At 37.7% G+C, this 22,963-nt stretch overlaps 1 protein-coding gene across 6 annotated transcripts in view; it reads right to left on the bottom strand.

Annotated features, from left to right (window-relative positions):
* LCLAT1 (lysocardiolipin acyltransferase 1) overlaps positions 1-22,963 on the bottom strand; it is a 192,104-nt gene that overhangs the window by 131,582 nt on the left and 37,559 nt on the right. For 2 of the 6 annotated variants that reach the window (XM_060169063.1, XM_060169062.1), the window contains one exon: positions 16,054-16,166. The exons of the other annotated variants lie outside the window; for them this stretch is intronic. The gene's annotated coding sequence lies outside the window, so the exon portion shown is untranslated. The remainder of the gene's footprint in view (positions 1-16,053; positions 16,167-22,963) is intronic. 6 annotated transcript variants of the gene reach the window in all.

Raw genomic sequence — 22,963 nt, forward strand, 5'->3', positions numbered from 1 at the left:
CTATGGTCAATTAATCTTCGACAGGAAATCCCTGATGGTCCAGTGGCTAGGACTCTGTGCTTCCACTGCAGGGGGCACAGATTGGATTCCTGGCTGGGGAACTAAGGTTCTGCATGCCAGGTGGTGCAGCCAAAAAAAACAAAAAACAAAAATCTTTGACAATGCAAGCAAAAATATACAATGGAGAAAAAACAATCTCTTCAGCAAGTGGTGCTGGGAAAGCTGGACAGCCACACGTTAATCAATGAAGTTAGAACATACCCTCACATCATACACAAATATAAACTCAAAATGGATTAAATATAGGACATGACACCATAAAACTCCTAGAAGAGAACACAGGCAAAACATTCCCTGACTTAGCAATGTTTCCTTAGGTCAGTCTCCCAAGGCAACAGAAATAAAAGCAAAAATAAACAAATGGGAACTAATCAAACCTATAAGCTTTTATATTGCAAAGGAAACCACAAACAAACGAAAAGACAACCTACAAATGGGAGAAAATATCTGCCAACAATTTGACTGACAAGGCCTTAATTACCAAAATATACAAACAGCTCATACAATTCAATAACAAAAAAACAACCCAATCAAAAAATGGGCAGAAAACCTAAATAAATACTTCTCCAAAGAAGACATACAGATTCTCAATAGGCACATGAAAAGATGCTCAACATCACTAATTATTAGAGAAATACAAATCAAAACTACCATGAGGTACCTCACACTGGTCAGAATGGCCACTGAAACAAATGCTGGAGAGCATGTGGAGAAAAGAGAACCTTCCTACACTGTTGGTGGGAATGTAAATTGGTGCAGCCATCATGGAAAACAGTATGGAGGTTCCTTCAAAAACTAAAAATAGAGCTACCATATGATCAAGCAATCCCACTCCTGGGCATTTATCCAGAGAAAACCAAAATCCGAAAAGATATGTGCACCTCAGTGTTCACAGTAGTACTATTTAAAACAGTCAAGACACAGAAGCAACCTAAATGTCCACTGACAGATGAACAGACAAAGAAGATGAGTTATATATACAAAATGGAGTACTACTCAGCCATAAAAAGTAATGAAATAATGCCATTTACAGCAACATGGATGGACCTAGAGATTATCATACTAAGTGAAGTAAATCAGAAAGACAAAGACAAATACCATATGCTATCACTTATACATGGAATCTAAAATATGACACAAATGAACTTATTTATGAAACAGAAACAGACTCAGTCATAGAAAACAAACTTATGTTTACCAAAGGGGAAAGGGGGTGGGGGAGGGAAGCGGTAGGCGTTTTGGATTAGCAGTACAACAACAAGGTAAACAACGTCTTGCTGTATAGCACAGGGAATTAAATTCAATATTCTGTAATAAACCATAATGGAAAAGAATATGAAAAAGAATACATATATGTATAACTGAATCACTCTGCTGTATAGCAGAAACTAACACATTATAAAATCAACTTTTCTCTTTTTTTAAATTGAAATAAAGAAAAAAAAGAGATACTCTCAACTGACTTCCCCAAAAAAAGAAAAAAGCTGTTTAAAAAGCCTTGCTTTTTGTTCTACTTATTAGTATTAACATAAAACTGTATATTTTCTTTTCCAAGATGTTATCCAACGCAAAATTTTAAAATATTCCAGAGTTCGTTTTTTTTTATCTCTTACATGACCTACAGGTCTAACAAGTAGATTTAATGGACTAAGAACTGCAGAACAGCTTCCTAAGGGTGACTGTGCCTGAAAGTGATGGCAATTTTACAGAGTGCACTAAAAAAGAATTTGTTAAATCTAGAAATATTAATTCTTTACATTAGAACCTAAAAGTAATATCTTTGGGCATTTGGTCTTTATGAGCTGAAAGATTAAGTAGAAGTCAGACTCCTCACTCACTTTCTTAATTATTTGCCAATGGATTACTTTTGAGGGTCCTCATAACCAGATGAACAAAATATTGATGTTTTAAAAATAAACTGTTGGAAGCACAGTCTAAAATGAATAATCAAACATTTGATTTTACAACCTAAACTCTATTAGAGCAAAAACATGGTTTGCTTCAGGATAATAAAACCGTGGGAAACATTAAAACCATGATAACAATAATGGCCTTAAAATTTATATATTAAAAAAAGGTATTTCAGGGCTTCCCTGGTTGTGCAGTGGTTAGGAGTCCACCTGCCAACGCGGGGGACACAGGTTCGAGCCCTGGTCCAGGAAGATCCCACATGCCACGGAGCAACTAAGCCCATGCACCACTACTACTGAGCCTGCGTGCCCCAACTACTGAAGCCAGTGCACCTAGAGCCCATGCTCCGCAACAAGAGAAGCCACCACAATGAGAAGTCCGTGCACTGCAACAAAGAGGAGACCCTGCTTGCCGCAACTAGAGAAAGCCCGCGCGCAGCAATGAAGACCCAGCGCAGCCAAAAATAAAATAAGTAAAATAAATTTTTTTTAAAAAGGTATTTCAGCAATTAAGACCTCTGAATATTTGAAAAGAATCACAACAGGAAAAAGAAATAAAATTTCAAATGTCATGGTGCTTTAAAAAATGTCAGTCAGACAAACAAAACAGGTCAAGTCTCTTACACCGAATCAAGTTTTTCTGCATATTTGGTATATTTTTAAATCTCTACCAATACTTGACAGTGTTATACACAAAATCCTTCAAAGTACAAACAGAACAAGTATCTGCTAAGAACTGGCTTTCTGCTAAACTCTAGATCGGAACTTCTAAGAAGCGGGTTGAGGGAGTGAGGGTGCAGAAAAAGCACACTGGAAAACAGTAGCCAAACAATTTGCTCACACAGGGCCCAGGATGGTCTGTAGTGCTACACAGCCTTGGCTTTGCTTTCTCTGAGGCTCAGCTCCTCCTCTTTGCATTAAAAGACACTACAGGCCACTTCTGTCCAGTCTAAAGTAATAATTTAAAAAGAGCTGCTAAATTTAGTATTCTCAACCCCTATTTCCTTTCATAACCCCTGCCCCCAAAATATCCCTGCAATGCTACTACTCGATTTGAAAACCCCCCTGTAACTACCTTTTTTTAAATCTACTGTTCGTTTCTGTCATTAGCTAGCTCTCTGTTTAGATATTCACCCCTCAACTCCCTGAAGGGCTATACTTCACATTACATCCATATACAACTACTTCCCCATCAAAGGCTCTGACATGCTTCTTCCTCACTTACTGAACTACTTCTCATTCGATGTCATTAAGAGGAAAAAAATTATAGTTAAAGGAGCTTAGGTATCATCTAACAGAATCTTTTCAATTTACAGCGATGAAGCTAAGGACCAGAAGAGTTAAGAGATGCGTCACGTGAATATACTGGGATTACTCAAACCAAGTCTCATCTAAAATTACTTTTCCATCCTACTTCTGTTTCTTCCCTAACCTCTCAATCATGTGTACAGTGATTCAATAAACATGCAAAGAGATTCCTCCTGTGTGTCAGGCCCAGTGCCAGTTATTTGGGGATACAACAGTGAACATGACAGACATACCAAGCTCTTACAAACCTAACAGTCTCTCCAGCCCCTCCTTATGAACTCTGCATTTAATCTAGCCCTGTTCTCTCTCTTCTTCCAAGTCTCAAGGATTTGATAGAAAACTTGGTTAAGAACTATGCTACTACATGCTTATTTAGAATAAATAAAATTTTAAAAAACCAAAAACTGGCTAAACCAAGTGCTGGTAAGGATGCAGAGCAACCAGAACTCACACGTGTTGCTGGTGGGAATGCAAAATGGTATGGCCACATTGGAAAACAGCTTTACAGTTTCTTAAAATATTAAATGTACATTTACGATATAACCCAGCAATCCCACTACTGAATATCCAGGACAAATTGAAAACTTACGTTGACACACAAACCTGCACACAATTGTTTTCAGCAGGATTATTCATAATTGCAAAAAACTAGAAACAACCCAAATGTCAGTCACGGGTGAGGGGATAAACACATTCTAATATATCCATAGAAAGGAATACTACTCAGCAGTGAAAAAACATATGACTGATACATGCAACATCTGGGGTTAACGTCAAATGCATTATGCTGAGTGAAGGAAGCCAGGCTCAAAAGGCATGATTTCTTTTTAACTGTATGTTTTCATTTATATGACATTCTGGAAAAGGCAAAACTATACGGAGGGAACAGATCAGTGGTTGTCAAAAGGTTAGGGGTAGGGGGAGTGTTTGACTGTGAAGGGGCAGCACAAGGGAAGTTTTAGGGGTTGAGGAAACTGTTCTATTTCCCAATTGCAGTGATGGTTACAAGACTATGCATTTGTTGAAGCTCACAAAACGTATATTTACTGATTTTTACTGTATGCAGATTAAGAACTAAATTAAAAAGATTATGCTATGTGAGATGAAATCTGATAGAATATTCATTAAGCTCTTATGATCTGGGGAATTCTACACGTCTGGATTATTTCAATTATAATGACATCTAAACTATGTCAAGCTTTTAGAATACGCCAGGCACTGTTTCATATACTTTAAATGTGTGAACCTGTTTAATACAATAATCCCATGGTGTAGATATTTTCATTACCCCACACTTTATATATAAGGATACTGAGGCACAAAGTGGTTAAGTAATATGCTCAAGATTATACAGCTAGTAAATGGCAGAGCTGGGATTTGAATCCAGGTAATTTGGTGTCAGAGTCCATGCTCAGTCTAAAATTCAACATTATGTTCTTTTTCAAGCACATACTTCTTTTGTAATTAAACACACACACTTTAAACACTATACAAAATCAAGATGTCATAAATCTAAACTAAATTTTTAATATCTCATGCAAAAATTATTCTGAATGTTAGTGAAGTTTATAGGAACTTAGTGAGGAAATCTAACGTCTTTTCTTAACACTCCCTAGTACTTAACATATAGCATACAAAAACTTGGGGAGAGCTGAGGATGGGGGTTGCCAGCTTCTGCTGGAAAGAAATCTGGTTAAATAACTGGTAAATGAACTACCTAATCTTTTAAAATCCTTTAAAGTAAGGGCCACATCACTGCAAAGGTAATCACAAACACCGTAATTTAATATTTCTGTGCATTCTTTGTATAATACTGATAGCGTTCTCAAAAAATAAAAGCCATTTGGAAAAGAAATAATCATAGTTTTAAAATGGCATAGCCATTTTATTGCCGAGTACAGATACATAGAACTAAACTGTAGATCTTCTTAAAAAGCTATGCCTACTTCAGTGTAACCCAGGAACTTTTCCCCTTAAGACCACTGTCCCTTCACAATGAGTTAAGATCTCTTACCCACTAACTTCCTAGCTCATAATATGATTCTGATTCTGATGCTTGCCCTTGTCTAACCATCTGTGGTTCCAATGACTACAATGCCAAGCAAAGGCAGGAACCAAAACAGAGCCCACCTGGACTCTTGTTCAGTTGCATATATTATTCCTAGAGTATGACAATGTAGGAGGATACTCCCTGACAAGGATTAAGGGAATGTATTAGGGATACTTACAGTTCCTTGCTCAGGAAGGAAAGACGTTTTACTTCATAAAATTTCCTTAGTTTTTAAATTCACATAACAATTCAAGTATTAACAAGCATTGCTCTCATAGTCTAGGAGGGAAGCTAAGTGTGTTAAGGAACGACTGCAGTTTGGTATGATACATACTGTAATAGAGGTATGTAACAGGTGTTAAGGATAGGTCAAACCAAGGCAAGATGAGCTCTGCTAAAAGGGATTAAAGAAGCTGTTAGACACTTAGAGGATCAGAAATTGCGGGAGAGGAGAGATTACTCCAGACAATAAAAAAAAACATGTAGGGCTTCCCTGGTGGCACAGTGGTTAAGAATCCGCCTGCCAATGCAGGAGACACGGGTTCAAACCCTGGTCCGGAAAGATCCCACATGCCGCAGAGCAACTAAGCCGGTGCTCCACAACTACTAAGCCTGCGCTCTAGAGCCCACATGCCACAACTACTGAAGCCCGCGTGCCTAGAGCCCGTGCTCCGCAATAAGAGAAGCCACGACAATGAGAAGCCCACGCACCACAACGAAGAGTAGCCCCAGCTAGCTGCAACTAGAGAAGGCCGGCGCACAGCAACGAAGACCCAACACAGCCAAAAATAAAAACAAATAAATAAATAAATTTAAAACAAAAAACAAAAAGAACATGTAGAGTCACAGAAATTTGAAACAGCATGGCTTAAACAAGGAACTGTAACTCATTACGTATTAATGAGGTATAGGGTACACATCGGGGAGCTGCAAGAAATCAAGAAGACCCTGGTCCTAAAGACAAAGTGCACACACCCAGGGCAGGATAGACAAGAATACCACCTTGAGCATGTCACCATGGGTGGGAAAAAACCTAAGGCGTATGACTTATGTTTTAGAATAAATGTCAAAAGTGACATGGTGTAGATAAGCCTGGACTCAATAAAACCAACCTGTATACTGATTAAGAGCAAAGAGCTTCTCTGCCCTCTAAAACGGTGCATGAGACTGTCAGCAAAAATCCAGCATTGACAGATGCTGGTATCAAAGAAGTCTGTGAACCAGGAGCACCTGATCCAGTTCCACCTCTCAACAGCCTGATGATCGTGACCACGCCACTTAACCAGGATGCTCACAGGTGAGGAAGTCAGGAACAATTCCCTCAAATTTTGAGCACCTAATATTTGCCAGGCACTTTACAAAAGGCTCTCGGTATTTACATACTTAACACCTACAGATTCATATTCATGAACAACCCAAAGGTTCATGACATGTAAGTAATCTGTAACTTCGATGAAACTCAATGTTGAAATTTGAATATTGCAAAACTAGTGCCAAAAAAACAAATCAGGGGTTCCCTGGTGGCACAGTGGTTGGGAGTCCACCTGCCGATGCAGGGGACACGGGTTCGTGCCCCGGTCCGGGAGGATCCTGCATGCCGTGGAGCGGCTGGGCCCGTGGGCCATGGCCGCTGGGCCTGCGCGTCCCGAGCCTGTGCTCCGCGGCGGGACGGGCCGCAGCAGTGAGGGGCCCGCATGCCGTAAAAAAAAAAAAAACACAAATCATTTAGGTAGTAATAATCTGGCCAACTATCCAGTATCCTAATCTCAATGGGCCTTTACTCTGTTCTACTTACCGCACATGTACCATAGTGGATTTATAAATTGGAGGTTTTATTATCAAAAGACCTTGCTATAGGGCTTCCCTGGTGGCACAGTGGTTGAGAGTCCGCCTGCCGATGCAGGGGACACGGGTTCGTGCCCCGGTCCGGGAAGATCCCACATGCCGCGGAGCGGCTGGGCCCGTGAACCATGGCCGCTGAGCCTGCACGTCCGGAGCCTGTGCTCCGCAATGGGAGAGGCCACAACAGTGGGCGGCCCGCGTACAGCAAAAAAAAAAAAAAAAAAAGACCTATTACCAGGGGCATTCCTGGAAAATGCAATGGAGAATCCAGAACTGGGACCAGTAAGACTTAAAGGCCAAAAAGTAAATACTGAGTTATAAAAGTAATATGAAGAGTTAAGCATATTGTTTCAGCCTTTGTCTTATCTGAGAAAGTAAAACAGAGTTTCTGGGCTGTGGGGACACACAGCTGAGGGAGTAACTGCTCTGTGGGGTTAAGTAACCATATACCTACTGAATCGTGAATGCTGAGACCCCACAAAGTCTTCCCTCACGGACCTTTCAAATGACTGCAACAAGATTTTAGTCCTAGTCCAGTGCACTCCAATAAACCTTTCTGCAATGATGGAAATGTTCAATAGCTGTGCTGTCCAACATGGCTGCCATTAACTACATGTGGCCACTGAGCCCTTGAAATCTGGCTTGTTCAACTGGAGAACTGAATTATTAATTTAATGGTATTTAAATTTAAATGCTGGAGAGGGTGTGGAGAAAAGGGAACACTCTTGGACTGCTGGTGGGAATGTGAACTGGTACAGCCACTATGGAGAACAGTATGGAGGTTCCTTAAAACTAAAAACAGAACTACCATACGACCCAGCAATCCCACTACTGGGCATATACCCTGAGAAAACCAAAATTCAAAAAGAGTCATGTACCAAAATGTTCACTGCAGCTCTATTTACAATAGCCCGGAGATGGAAACAACCTAAGTGTCCATCATCAGATGAATGGATAAAGAAGATGTGGGACATATATACAATGGAATATTACTCAGCCATAAAAAGAAACGAAATTGAGCTATTTGTAATGAGGTGGATAGACCTAGAGTCTGTCATACAGAGTGAAGTAAGTCAGAAAGAGAAAGACAAATACCGTATGCTAACACATATATATGGAATTTAAGAAAAAAATATGTCATGAAGAACCTAGGGGTAAGACAGGAATAAAGACACAGACCTACTAGAGAATGGACTTAAGGATATGGGGAGGGGGAAGGGTAAGCTGTGACAAAGCGGGAGAGAGGCATGGACATATACACTACCAAACGTAAAACAGATAGCTAGTGGGAAGCAGCCGCAGAGCACAGAGAGATCAGCTCTGTGCTTTGTGACCACCTGGAGGGGTGGGATAGGGAGGGTGGGAGGGAGGGAGACACAAGAGGGAAGAGATATGGGAACATATGTATATGTATAACTGATTCACTTTGTTATAAAGCAGAAACTAACACACCATTGTAAAGCAATTATACTCCAATAAAGATGTAAAATAAATAAATAAAACAAGACAAAACAAAAAACAAATAAAAAATTTAAATAGCCACACGTGGCTACTGTATTGAATATGAATAGCACAGCTCTATGCTGACTTACTGGAGCACACTTCTCTGAGGAGTCTGACCAGACCATGAGGAAAGATGAAAATATAGAAACACTGGTGGTTCCCTTTTTATTAGCTGTAATAAAAATTCCAGCTAATCACCCTGCAGTGAAGCCCAAAGTTCATATAACCCTCACCAGTATGCAAGCTTCTTTGTAAGTCCCCTATTTTTTACTGTGCGTAGATTATGAGACATCTGAGGAAAACACTTTAACATGACATTAGATACCAAAACAAACAGAAAAAAGTATACCTGAAAGAAACTATTCAGGGAGAAAAAAACTATCTTTAACATTTTCAGAAAGACAAGAAATACTGCATCTGGTAGGTACTTGTGGGGAAAAAAATTTTAAATAAAATGAAGAATGGAAACATTCAGAGAATGAGAGCTACTGTAAGTTTAAAACACAGCAAATGTTTAGTAAAAACATTAGCAAAAATGAAACACTCAACAGAAGAGTTAGACAATAAAGCTGAAGAAATCCCCCCAAAAGTCAAGCAGAAGATGAAGAGATGGAAAGTAGAAAGAATATTAGAGGACCAAGACAGAGGTCTCATAGGCAAATCGTATAAGCCTCAAAAAGAAAGTAGTGAGAAACTGGAGGGGAGGAAATCAGCAACAAAATAATTCATAGAAACTCCCCAGAACAGGAGGACATGACACTCCACATTAACAGAGCCTACTGAAAGCTAGGATAATGGATGAAAACAAATGCTCACCAGGGCACATCGCTGTAACTTTCCAAACACAGGAAATGATGGACATTCTACAAAACCTCTGGAGGGGATGAAAATGGGTCACATGTAAAGGATCAAAAATTAGACTGGATTTGGACTCGGCAGCAATACCAGAAGCAAGATGAAAACAGAACAATGCCTACAAAATTCTCAAGAAAATTATTCCATCCAGTCACTCTTTCAATCAAGTGTAAGGATAGTAAAAACACTATCGCAAGGTCTCAAAGTTACCTCCCATACAATCTTTTTTCAAGAAGCTATTGGAAAACGGGCTCTGCTAAAACAAAAGAGTAAACAAGACTGAGGGAGACTTGAAATACAGGAAACAAGAGATCCAACACATGTGAGAACCTCCAAAATGATCATGAAGGGAGATCCCAGGGTGACAGTCATACATAAAACAGAGAAGGCATCCAATCTAAACAAACTGGGGGAGGGTGACTCAAGAGAAAGACTCTTTGAAAGCTGTATCATCAAAATCCTTGCTGCTAAACAAACCATCTTTTTCTGAGCCAAGAACAGAATGCCCAGGTAAAGCTGGCACAGATTCTAATCTGTACTTGGCTTCTTGAACATGTGCTAGTAAAATTCCTGTTCTCTCTTCCATACACAGCTGCCAGATCAGCTGATGACACTCATTTTATCTATCCTAAGTACACTGCTCTGACCTACTCCTGAGAGGTGGTGGGAGGGCATGGTGAATTTAGAAGCATTATTCCTACCCGAGAGTCAACACCTGCAGAGTACTGACTGTGGTGAGCCCTCCACGGTAGTTTTCCAGGACTTATTTATGCATGAACCTGCCCACTGCCTTCCCCTAAAAAAGGATCTATCTGGTGAATCCTCTGGGAAGCTGAGGTCTGACTATCACCCAGAGACTCTGTACCTGTAGAAGCCTTCATCTATCTGATGGCAGCAGTGTTTGATGGCAGTGTTCGATAGATTACGCTGACTTCTCGAGTTCTCAATAAATAAATAAATAAATTGTATAGGGATACATAGATAGGTAAAATTTTAAAGTAAAAGAACAATCAACATAAAAGGATACTAGCTGTCGTGGTGGGGCACACAGGAGGCTTCTAAAGGTACTGGTAATATTCTATTTCTTAAGTATGGTGGCTATTTATATGTTCACCAACAATGACTTTTGGACTATTCTATCAGCGGCAATTTTTGCCAATCTGCACACACACTGTATATCATACACTCTTCTAATTATATGCTACATTAGCAACAGCAACAAAAACGGTTTTAGGGATTACCATCCTAGGTAGAAATGGAAAAAACACAGCTTTCACTTGTTAATTCATGTATTTCTATATTACCTAATTTTACAAAGAATAAACATATAATTTACAATTAAAGATATCTTAATTATAAAAATTTTAAGAACACATTAATTCAGGTTAGGATGATCTCTCTTTGTTATAATCCCTGATCAAATACTCTGCCAGAAAAAGCAGTCCTTGGGAATCAGTGGAGACAAATAAATGGGACAAGTTTATAATTTTTCTAAGACTGCTCCAAAATAAATAAGCAACATGCTGATCCTGATTCAAGTGACAAAATCAAATACATAAGATGAGAGCGTGACCACTAATGTCAATCACTGCATATATAAGATATATAATAATAGTTATTGCAAAATATCGCTTCACAATGAAAATGAAAACGTTTTAACAGTCAGCTAAAACAATCATAGCCTGATTACTGAGATTATTCCACAAACTGAAAGAAATTAACTGTTAACTATTTAAATAGTTTAAGCAAATGCTCTTTACGTTCTAATTTTGTAAACTAGGTGAATACTTCACTTATACAATTGCACTGATTTAGTTTTTTCGCAAACATAAGTGAAATGTTTATAAGCTGATTAATTTCTTTTAAATCCACCAATACATTTTTAAATCCCTGGATGCATGTTAATTTGCATGACCTGATTTTAATGAACATGTCTTCATTTCTGGAATCTAATAACATAAACACATCTGTCGACTGATGAAATGGTGTGCTTCTTTGTTCCCCAATGACAACTGTATTTGTTTTCCTTTCAAGTCCCGAAAGACAGAGGCTCAAAGCTAAATTTAACATCCAATTTTAGAAGCAAAGATTATGGTTATTATTATCTGTTTCTCCTCTTACAATCTTATATTTTTATTCTTATTGGCATTATTGCCATATGTCTTTCATTGTAAATCACTTTAAATTCTTTTAGGAAGCAGACTATTAATTAAAAATAAATTTAGGACTTCCCTGTGGCCCAGTGGTTAAGAATCCCCCTGCGAATGCAGGGGACACGGGTTCGATCCCTGATCCATGAAGATCCCACATGCCGCAGAGCAACTAAGCCCGTGAACCACAACTACTGAGCCCGCAAACCGCAACTACTGAAGCCCGTGCGCCTAGAGCCCGTGCTCCACACAACAAGAGAAGCCACCACAGTGAGAAGCCCGGGTACCGCAACGAAGAGTAGTCCCCACTCACCACAACTAGAGAAAGCCTGTGCACAGCAACAAAGACCCAAAGCAGCCAAATATAAACAAATAAATAAATTTAAACATTGTCACCTATAGTGACCTTATTTATGTTTACACATTTTACTAATTAAAAAAAAAAAGAAACTAGGTCTCTACTAAAGCATAGTGTCAGGAAACCACTAGAAATTTGCATTTAACAGTTTATGTTCTAGGTATTCTGAAGACAAAAATGTATACTCCTTTATAGGCAAATCGCCAAAAGAAACAAGTAACAAAAAATAAACCAAAAAGACAGAACTTAAAACACCTCTGCTTATCAATTAAGCACTTATAATGCAACCAGGGGAAGCTAAAAGGAAAATGTTTAAAGGTGCTCTGGCACCTGTTTGGGAAACCAACAGACAATAACAGGAAAGGGACAAACTATATGGTTTCATTCTTCCTGAAGCAGCACGAGAGAATAATACTTTCCCAGATACAAAAAGAAAGTAAAAGGTTAAGCAGCATTCTAGTTACAGAGCACTCAGAAGAAATAAAACCAGTTTACAAATTCTGACAAAACACAACAGGACAGCTGAAGAGCAGAATACGGTCAAACCTTAGCTCTACCCAAAAATGAAGAAAGAACTTTCAACTATCAACTGGAATTCAGTAAACAAGTCTGTTAATTCCCTGGTGGGGGAGTCTACCCTGAGTTCTTAGAACTGTATACAGATATTTGGGGTTATATAAAATGACACTACTTATCTACTGAAGTTTAGTGAGAGAAGAAATTATCTGTATAAATATTCACAGATCTCTACACTGATACAATTCTTTTACTTAAGATGTATTCAAAAGTTAATACTGAGAAAGAAGCAGAGAGTATATACTGTATAATTCTATTTATCTAACATTCAAAAGCATAGAAACTAATTTATAATATTAGAAGGATAATAGTTATCCTGGGAGGTGCAGAGCAGGAAGAGTAACTGCAAGGGGCACCAGGGGGCTTCGAGGGCTTTGACAACACTCTGTTTCTTATTTGGATGCTCGTTACACATGGCGTATTCACTTTATGAAAATTCACTGAGCTGTATATTTGTGGTTTATGCACTTTTCTATATGTATATTTCAACAATATTTACCCCCAAAGTTATCATTTAAACTGGATACTTTATAAGTAATCCAATTCAATATATGCAGTTTATAGGAAGAAAATACAAATGGTCAAGCCAATAAACAAAGTTCAACCTCACTATTTTCTGGAAAATGCAAAAGTGAAACAACAAAACACCATTTCTTCTCAAAGACTGACAAAAACGTCTAAGTCTTGCCTTTGATATTCTAAAAATCATTTGGTAGTATCTTTGTCTTCATAGCTGGAGGGGAGTATAAACTTTAGGGGGCAAACAGATAAGTAGCTATTATAATTTTGAACGCCTAACATCAGGAATGCTTCCTCAGTATCTACCCCTGAGAAATACTCAATTGTAAGTACGAAGATGTTTCATTGTAGCCTTGTCTGTAATGACAACAACAAAAATCGGAAACGTGGACGTCCACTGATGAGGGAAGGGCTAAATAAACCGTGGTACTTTCAGCATTATGAAATACTACCCAGCTGGAAAGAATGAGCTATATTTTTAAAATGAACAGCTCTCCAAGAGGTATTGCTAAGTGAAAAAGAATATGATACCATTTTTGGAAGGGGGGACCACATTCCCCCCCAAAAAACACTATGCTATATGGCTTATATAAATAAATGTAAATACACATAAATCTGTCTAGAATGATACATGCCAATGTTATTATGGTTGCTTAAGTGAAGACAGAAGAGGCTGCAACTAAGGATGGTGGTCAAAAAGGAATAGACCTTTCTATTGATATAATGTTTTAAAAAGAGAACATTTCCACTTACATAGTAAAAGGAAAACAGGAAGGAAAAAAAGGGAGGGAGGGAAAGAGAAAGGAAAAAAGCAGCAGCTTAGGCACAGCCAAAAGAGTCAGCTTACTAATGCCAGTTGTTCCATGATCCCATAATCAGAGTAAAAATGATTAAATGGGGACTTCTCTGGTGGTCCAGCGGTTAAGACTCCGCACTCCCAATACTCGGGGCTGGGTTCAATCCCTGGTCAGGGAACTAAATCCCGTGTGCCGCAATGAAGATCTCACACATGGCAACAAAGATCCTGCGTGCCGCCAACTAAGACCCACCGCAGCTGAATAAATAAATATATATTTTTTAAATGATTAAATGCTGAGGTAGAAATAACCCATACCTCTTAGCCAAATTACTCTTTGCCATACTTTAAACTAAAAGTAAATTTTTACAGACAAATTAAAAACCACTCAAAACATACACCGAGATAGGAATGATAAAGCGCCCTAGATAAACTAAAACTACACTGGCACCCTTAAGAATCCTTGGCCTAACAAAGGCCACTCAAAACCACCATTCCATTTACTTTACAGCACTCACCTCCATTAACCTGAAGTTTAAGCTCATGTTTTGCTTTTTCCTTCAAGAGACACACAGCTAGACAGTAAAATGTCTAAGTAAAGTACTAAGTGATGGAGGTACATAGACTATCAGAAGGCAAGCAAGTTTACTGACACTCTTCTTATATACAAAATATGAGGCCATGAATAATATATACATATGTAAGTCTCATAAGGATAAAGTTCTAGCAGAAAGGTTATTAAAGTTACCAAAAACAGAATTTTCATTTCTGACTATACCCATGTCTACTTTAGTCAAAGCATACTCTTTAAAAGAGAGAAGAAAGTTAAAATATCTACCTGAATTTACCAAGTTTTTTCAATCATCTCATTTAAACAGAGAATATGACCAATTAGAGTCATTCTGCAGTCACTGAAAACTCACAATATTTGCACTAGCAAACAGTAACCATCTTCGGGCAAGGTATTACAAAGGCTATTCTTTGTTACTGTTAACAGAGTCTTTGCCCTCCTAGGACAGATCATCTAGATGGAGAGGGAAGAATGAATTTTAAAAGTAAGAAGAGAGGGAGCAGGACTCAGTGCTTTCACTGCCATGGCCCAGGTTCAATCCCTGGTCAGGGAATTAAGATCCCTCAAGCCGCATGACATGGCCAAAAATTGTAATAAAATAAATAAAATGGTAAATTAAAAAAAATCACCAAGCTTTAAACAACTTTTGGTTTCACAGATGACTGTCTCATTACACAAATGAAGAAAGTGAGAAGCAGAAAAGCTGAGGGACCTGACTCTGCTCACAGTGGCACACCCAGTGATGATGGAACTAGGTGAAGACCTCCCATCTCCAGTTACCAGCTCAGCGTTCTTCCCATTAGAAAGGGATCCTAGAGGTCTAAGGCAATCAATTAAAACATGCAGGAGGAATCAAGATGCAAACAGGCCTGGGCCTGGAGGAAGAATAGTACTCTGTCAAGCTAGGACAAAAAAGACAAAGAGGCCGACTTCTTGACGTTATTCTTTACGATGCACACTGCACAGGGACTGGTTAGGCATAAGGAAGTTTTTCCAAAGTCTCAGGATTTCTGTTGGGTTTTGTTTCTCTGAAATTGTTTCAAACAATATGAATTATTAACAGCAAGCATATTTTTAAAAATGAAAACGTCACCAATATTTTTCTGCATAAATGGCAAGCACACTCACTATATTTCAACTATTTCCTGTTATTACACAAGGCTTCCTTGTAAGATGTAGAAGTTAAAACCACACACACCCACACTGAGTGGAACACAACTATATGAAATCATTTCAGAAAGACGGGTTAGTATAACTCTATTATACCTCTTACCTGTTATTCAAGAGACTACCCTCCCTGTTCAAATTACTTATTATAGTCTTCAAAATGTTAACTATAGGGTACCATATAACCCAGCAATTCCACTCCTAGATATATATACCTAAGTGAAATAAAAATATATGTCCACACAGAAACATACAGGAATGTTCACAGAAGCACAATTCATAAGTCAAAAAGTGGAAACAACCCAAATCTCCTTCATCTGATAAGTGGGTAAACAAAAGTGGTATAAACATCAGTGGATGTCATTCAACAAACAAAGGAATGAAGTACTTGATACATGCTGCAACACAGATGGACTTTGAAAACTCATGCCAGGTGAAAGAAGCCAGTCACAAAAGTCCACACAGTCTGTGATTTCATTTATGTGTCCAGAATAGGCAAATCTATAGAGACAGAAAGTAGATTAGTGGTTCTTTGGGGCTCAAGGCAGGTGGACGGGGTGACTGCTAATGAGTATGAAGTGCGTTTGGGGGTTAAAAAAAAGGTTCTAAAATTGGACAGTGGTGATGGCTACACAACTCTGAACAGTCTAAAAGCCACTGTGCCTTGTACACTTTAAATAGCTGAATTGTATGGTATGTGAATTATATCTCAAAATAAAACAGTTAATTAGCTGGGACATTACCAAGACATGAATAACTCTAACCAACTCTACCCTGGAGCTCATGAATGCTGAAGGAAAAGAGAAATTGTGAGGCTAACTGCCACCTCAAAAATTAGAAACAAGAGTATATACAAGTGAAGCCAGAGAACAAAGGGGACCAAAATGCAGACAGAATGAAATCACAGAACAGAAAAAAGACCAGACAGAAATACATCAAAATGTTACCAATGACTGTCCCTGCATAGTGAGACTATGGTTGATTTTTTTCCAAATTGTGGACAAAGAGTATTACTTCTACATAATTTTTTTAAAATCTCAACAACATTTATTTCAAAGGGAAAAATCAAGAGCCAGAATTTCTTATATTAAGGGACTGGATAGGGTGCCTCACAAACAAAACACTGAAGGTAGAGTTAACCACTAATGAGAAGTATAAAATGTGAATTATACAATATTAAAGATACTGGCCCCATGTTTTCCATATATGAAAAAGCTGATATTCTGAATCAATCGTTTTGGGGTTTTTTTCTAATATAAGTTACTGGTATTCACTGGAAGCCATAAAATACCACTGTTACAGGGCAACATCTATCAAGTGATTTGACTGGACAAGGAATACAATGTTTTTCTCCCTGTTTCATACCACAAAACAAAACAACTTGATCACATTATTTCTAAAATCTATAGTCATGTCATTACCTTTAATAAAAGACTTCTAAGCTACAGATTAATATAAACTGAGTGAAAATGCCACCATTTTGTCAAATAAAATAAAGTCAACTATCATTCATAGTATTTTTTCTTATAATAGATAAAAGCAAATGAAAATATTTACCATCTATTCTTCACACAGCAAAGGGTAGTTTACCCATAGAAGGTTCACAGAATGTATTCAAGGGTTCATAAACCCCCTAAAATTGCAGGCTAAGTTATTTATAAATATATGTATATATATAATATACATATAATATATATACATATTTTCCCCTGTGGAGAGAATCCCTAACTTTTATCAGAGGGGTTTGTAACTCAAAGAAAGTTAGACACTACTGATGTAGAGAAATAGTTGAACCACAGCCTAAAATGGTCTTTGGTTAAAAGGAATCCTAGAGACGTTAACTCTTAAGAAACTACACTACGTAATTTTCTTTCATGAAACACAAGTATCTAGACAAGGAGGCAGAACCAAGGATAAATCATATACAGCCACTATTCTAGAAAAAAACTTCAAGAAGTCAGAAAAACCAACCAAGTGTTGTAGGCAAAGGCAGAAATATTACAGACCATAATTATTTTATTTGTATTTATTTGTAGTAGGCCTTGTCTTAAAATTATCTGAAATGTCATTTTTATTTAATACCTCACAATATGAATGAAATCAAATAATTTTTGATTCAAAGTATTTCAGACTGAAATCCATTAACTGCTTTTATTCATAAACATCATGGATTTCTGGGTGAATGCTACAAACGTACAAAATGTTTTTTTCTGACTTATTCTGAAAGACAATGACTGAGTTTTGGTTCATGTGTAAAAGTGTATTTTATGCAAATAATAACAGCGTTAATATCTGCTTTGCTATTAAAACTTTACTTTTGTGACCTTTATTCCTCCTAAACTTGCAAAAATCAAAATAAATAACGGATGGAAAATAATCCTAGAATCCTTTCCATGTATTTTAAAGTGATTCATGTAGCATTTTCTTACCATTAGTAAATAAAAACATAGGTGGAGAAATTAGTAAGAATGCCAATAAAAAGATTTCATTTGGTCACAAAAGCTCATGAAGACTTAAGAATGGCAACTGATATTTATAGGACTTTAAAAGTTATTTACAGGGCTTCCCTGGTGGCGCAGTGGTTGAGAGTCCGCCTGCCGATGCAGGGGACACGGGTTACAAATGTAACTACTCTATTTGATAGACAAGAGGAGGTAGTTTTCAGAATAGTATTGAAACCAAGCCCCCCTAAAACTAAGTTTCCCTAACAAGTTTATGATTAATCTCTCTATCCAAAATTGTATTCACTTGCTTGTCTCCCCTGACCTCAATCCCTTTCTTGTTCCCCCTGACCTCAATCCTGTGCTAACTGAACACTAATCACCCAGAGTTAGATGACTAAGACTGCTGTCGTCGATAACACCATTAATGTACTAAAATGGCTGTTGTAGGTATCATCATTAACGTACACTCAGGTTGTTTCTACAGATGAGAACACCTGGCCAGAGAATCGTACATCAGAGACATCCTGACCCCCAAAACCACACTTAAGAAATGTCACAAGATGATGATTAATCCCAGTTTCTTTGTTCATCCCCGTTAAAACATCCCTAACTCAAAGACCACAAGGGAGTGGATCTGAGACTTGTCTCCCATTCCCTTTGCTTGGTACCCTGCAATAAACACTTACTTTGCTGCAAACAACCGCTATCAAGAGTTTGGCTTTCTACACTGAGGGCACAGTTACAGTATAATGCATAAAATATTATGAAAGACATATCTGAAAGTTCAATTTAAAAACCACACTGTCTATAAAATCACCTATCATGGAAAGTCACAATTGAAAGGGGCTTTAGAGATAATTTAGTCCACCAGTTTGCAAACTTTTTGAATCCTTCATTCAAAAATCTCACCAAGAAGTCTCATATGTAAAACAGAACCAGAGAAGAGCTCTACTTAAGGACTGGCCCCAGCCCCAGCCCCAGCTCCTCCTTTGCCTAGACCTCTCTGTCCTAAGGGATGTTAAAGACATCATTTGAAACCAGTGGCCCAGGCAAACCCTTCATATTCCAGATGAGGCAATAAAGACCCAGATTCAGTGAGACTGCCTGGTGGTTTGCTTACTCCTCGGGTGATCTCCACATAAAGTCCATCACAAACACATAATTTTTGAGATAGAAGGGCAGAGCTGGCCAGGACTTCTCATTCTCAGTCTGTCTCCCTCTAGTTTACTCTGCCTCTCTTTTCAGAGACTGTTAAGAGACATGGGAGAGAAAGAAAGACTGTATAAAGTACTTTACATACAATATTCCTAATCTCACAACTCTGAAAAATGGGTAAAAGTACACCCATCTTACAGTTGAAGAAAGTGACCTCAGAAGCATTCAAATATTCCCAGACTATACAGCTGACAGGTCACAGAGCTAGGATTTAAACTTGCATCCATTTAACTCCTAAGCCTGTGCTCTTTCCAATTAAACCATGTTATATTTGTATAGCACGAATGCCAGACTACAAAAGAAAGAGGAATCCATGGATGGGTCGGAGAAAAACACCCAGAGTCTCCAAAATAGTATCAAAGTGATAGGTATTTACTAACATGAGCACCCTAAGTTAGCAGCACTGAAATGGGGTTGTGAGAAGTATGGTTGACAACACATTAAGATAAAGAAGAAACAAAGTGACCATGAGACCAACAAAGCAAAGCCAGGTTTAAATTAATGAGGCATGGCTGCTGAATGTAAAGAAAGTTTCACCACACATATTCAGGAAGTCAACAATGAGAAATGGAATTGTTGTACTTAAGCAAAAACACGAAGTCCAAAAATACAAGAGGAAAAAAGTACAAAGTCAGACAGCTACACAAGAGAGTAAATTACACTCTACCTAAAACAAAACTATTTACAAAAGAGTAAAATGTCTTTCACATGTTTAACAAAACACCACAGAAGTATTAGTTCTTCATTAATTGATCTTTGATCTTGATTACCTGGAATCTTTATTAAGAAAAGAATTCAGTGTATAAGGCTAAAGTCAAAACTATCAAAAGTTAAGCTAAGACAGAATTCTTCATAACTGGTAAAATTCAGAAGCAACAGTCTAAAAGTTACAGGGGACAATGTTTCCTCCAAGAAATTAAGGGAGTTAATGGGATGAAAGTAAAAAGGAAGTTGGACTACTGCTGGGGGCGCTTCATATTGGGTTCTATTCCAAGCACCTCTGGAAACACCAGAATATCAGAGAGGGTTGAGACTGGAAGATAAACACAGCATATCTTCACTGAGTGTCAGTATTACTATATTTTGTTAATAATGCTTTCACCTTCAACACAAGCGCATAGGGTAGACTACAAAATTCTCATGGAACCTACAATCAAGCAAGGAAATCAAAAATTCAAATAAGAGTGATACTGTAATAAAAGCTTTGGAAGCATCTAATGAGGGCGCTATGCTCTCCTAGAAGACTTCCTTGATTAGTAATAGTAGTGGGGCTAAACTAGGAAAGTTTTGTTTTGATTTTTCGTTTGTGTGCTTACTGAGGGATAGAAGAGGAGGAGATGGGGACTGGGCAGGTGGAGACAGTAGCTGGGGACAATGTGTGACATCGCACAGGTAGGTGTTCAGAAAAAGCAAGATTTTGTACCTACTGATTACTTAAAGTAGCATCCCTGGACTCATTGCCAGTTGGATTCCTTCAGAATCCAGGGTAGCTTCAGAAGCACTAAATAACAAGAGCAGCAGGGCAGATCACAAAACCTGGAATTCCTGTCCGAGCTCTACTACTAACAACACTTGTGTAATTCTGAGAAAGTAATACCAAGTCTCACCCAACACACCCTCTTCTGCCCTTTTACACCCACCCCTTACTTTCTTTACTTATGAAATGAGAAAACTCATGGCTCTCCATGGGGCAGCCCACCCCCTAGGAGCATTTTAGAAATCTGTTGGGTTGTTCTTTGTTTTGGGCGGTTTTGTCTTCTAGCATAATCATATCTCATATTTTCAATGATTTTCCTTTTATTTTTCCTTCATATTACAGTTAGGTAATTAAAATGGTTTATTTTAATTAAGTAGGTAAAAATGTTCATTAACTATGAATTTCACTTCTGGATGCTAAAGAGAGCGTTGCAAAATATTTATTATGAAAAGGGGCCTTGGGTTAGACAGAATTAAGAACTGACTAGAAGATTTTAAAGGTTCTTTCTAATCTTGTAATTTACTGATTCTATTAATATGTTGAACACTAATAATGAGACAAAACACACTGATAGCGTGTAGGTGATGATTTGTGGACAAGAACAAAAAATTCTAAACCTGCTTCTGTATTTGATTAAATAATTAAATTTGCAGGAAAGCAATTATATCCCGCTGCCTAGGATGTTATATATATCGAATACTGTGTACTTTACTTTTAAGTAAAAGATTAAAGTGGCCAGAAAAAAACACTACTATAGTGGAAGCTTAGGAATACATGTTCAAAAGGAAGCCCTGGGGTTAGCAAAGATTCAGCCCATATGCCCCAATCATCAATTTCTAAACTCACATTTTATGAAATGGCTATAATGTGATATGAACCCTGAAATATTAAGATAAAGTTAAACAGACTTAGTATTCTCCCCTCCAATGCAAAACAGAGAAATTGGTGATAAATTTCTGAAAAAAACTTATAAAAAATTATTAAGACAAAAAGGTGATATTTTGAGGATCAACCTTCCCATTCCAGAAGCTTTTGGGAGGATCGAGGGGTGGGTGAGAATCCTGATAACAAGAGGACATGATATTCCTTTGCCAAGCTATTCCAAAGTTCTGTAAACTATATTATTTATAAAATATATTTTTAATTGGTAGAACGCCTACTGTGGGTCAGGTCACATACATAGATATGTACATACACACACACACACGTGTGCATGTGGTGTAAAACTGTATTTATATTTATAGATGTATGTTTATATATGTCATCACATTTGATCACTGTAACAACCCTTCAAGGTCGATACCATTTCCCACTGTTTCTTATGAGGAACATGAGGTTAAAAGATAACACAGAGACTTCCAGCAATCAAGACCATGTGGAACAAAAAGTCTTTCAAAAAGAAGCCTAAAAGCCTCTGAGTAAGGAGAAAAAAGCTATCAAATAGTATGCAAAGTTAACTCAAAAGAAGAGTCCAGTTAAGCTTTACCTACTGACCTAATATTACATATGACACTGATTTTTATTAAGTCCTGGTGCCTCTATATGCCAAGCACTTTCGTATACATTCTTACATGATATTTCTCATATTTTGTCATATTTGATAAGATATTTATCATTTGACAGTGTTCACTAATACGTCCGTAAGGGAAGAAATGGAAAACAAACCAGTGGTTACCAGGGGTTAGGGAGAGAATGTGACCCTAAAGAAACAGATAGCACAAGGGAGTTTTGAGGGGTGATGGAACTATTCTGCTTCCTGATTGTGGTGGGAGTTACACAAATCTATACATACATTAACACTCATAGATTAACAATGAAAGAAAAAAAAATGTCAAGTTAGAAAAAAGTTTAACTGCATTTCCTTAACAACATGATGCAGAAAACAGTTGATTCAGAATATTTCTCCTGGACTTCATTTCCTTTCAATGCCACAGTCTGAGTATGCTTTCAGCTCATGAAATAACCTGGGAGAAACACTTTAGTCCTTTAATAGTTCTGACTTTTTATGGAGATTCTAATTAAACAACTGCAAATTTATCTTTTTTAAATTGTCAGTAAGTTCTCTTGGCATATCAACATTTTTAAAAATTCAAGTTATTATACAACGAAGTCAGACTTTACTAAAGTAACTGCCTTCCAAACTTCTTTATAAGTTTTGTTAC

The sequence above is a fragment of the Lagenorhynchus albirostris genome, chromosome 13 (genome assembly GCF_949774975.1).
Source record: "Lagenorhynchus albirostris chromosome 13, mLagAlb1.1, whole genome shotgun sequence".
NCBI lineage: Eukaryota > Metazoa > Chordata > Mammalia > Artiodactyla > Delphinidae > Lagenorhynchus > Lagenorhynchus albirostris.